Below are 1523 nucleotides of genomic sequence, written 5' to 3' on the forward strand. Positions count from 1 at the left end.
GTACCCCTTCTACCAGGGGCCGCCACTTTTTACTGATCTTGTCCCTCATAAATAATGCACTAGGAAAGCCCCATATGTTCGGTGTTTTATTTTTTTGTAAACTCAATAAACAGACACGAGTGGAAATATCTCCCTTTGCAGAAAGCGTTAGAGAGAGAGCACCGCTGTAGGGCGTTTGCCTTGCACGCAGCCAACATGGCCGACCTGAGTTCGATTCCTCCACCCCTCTCGGAGAGCCCGGCAAGCTACGGAGAGTATCTCGCCCGCACGGCGAAGCCTGGCAAGCTCCCCGTGATGTATTCGACATGCCACACACAATAACAACCAAGTCTCCAACGGGGGAACTTACTAGGCCAGCTCGAGCAAATCGATGAACCATGGGAGGACAGCGACAGTGATAGCAGAAAGCTGACACACCATTCCAAGAGAAAAGAAAATAGATTCCAGCCAGGGTTCAGTTCAAGCTCAGTGTGGAGCTCAGTGTGGAGCGCCCGATGCATGGAGTGAAGGCAACCCTGCATCCCTGCAGACACGACGAGCCACGGGGGCCATTGAAAACATCTCACCAAAATGGATGGCTCTCAGGATCGATCCTTTTTTTGGTCCTTTTATTTTGAAGTTTGTCTTCTTTAGAGACACACCAGGCAGTGCTCAGGGATCACTCCTGGAGGGTCTGTAGGGGAGCAAATGGATGCAAACCTTTCTCCTTCTCACTGCGCTGACACTAGTGCCCTCAAACTGGTTTTCTTTTTCAGTTTTGGCTTTTTGGGTCACACCTGGTGAAGCACAGGGGTTACTGCTGTCTCTGCACTGAGGAATTCCTCATGGTGGTCCTCAGGGGACCAAAAGGGACGCCAGGAATAAAACCCGGGCCGGTCGCGTAAAAACCAAGTCTACACCCACTGATCTATCGCTCCCCCCCCCAAAGCCCAAACTAGTTGTTTTCAAACAATTACCAGTTTCGATCAAATGGAAGAAATAGAAATAAACATTTTGTTCAAAGGAAAAAATAGAAATTTCTTTCGGTTTTGAGCAGTGATTTCACCACCCAGTGAAGCTCAGGAAGGGCCTCTACGCCAAGCATTAGGCTCTCGATTTCCTCTCTGCAGTGCCCTGTCATCCACCATCAAAATCACATCCTTGATCCCCTGCCAGCAGAATATCTGTCCCCAACGTGCAAATTTTACCAGCCGACTCACACCCACTGACTCCACTCTCAAATCAAATGGCTGCAATGCCAAAACCTGAATCTGCAGTTTGAGTTATGCAATGAAACGCAACAGATGACTACGAATTTGTGGAAAGAAAGGAATGAGGCAGTGTGTTCAGACTTGCGGGCAAGCTGGGGCTCCCTCGGGCTCCGACACGTTCCTCTCCGGTTGGGGGCCGGAGCGATGGCTTGGAGGGGAGGGCGAGGGTCTCGTGCCCCCGACCCCATGGGGCCGCCCCGGCCAGGGCTACCAGGACGCACAATGAAAAACAAACCTGAAAAGAAAACTCTCTCTCTTCTGGTCGTCCTGATT

Source organism: Sorex fumeus, unplaced genomic scaffold (assembly GCF_029834395.1).
Source record: "Sorex fumeus unplaced genomic scaffold, SorFum_2.1 ptg000299l, whole genome shotgun sequence".
In the NCBI taxonomy this organism is placed as follows: domain Eukaryota; kingdom Metazoa; phylum Chordata; class Mammalia; order Eulipotyphla; family Soricidae; genus Sorex; species Sorex fumeus.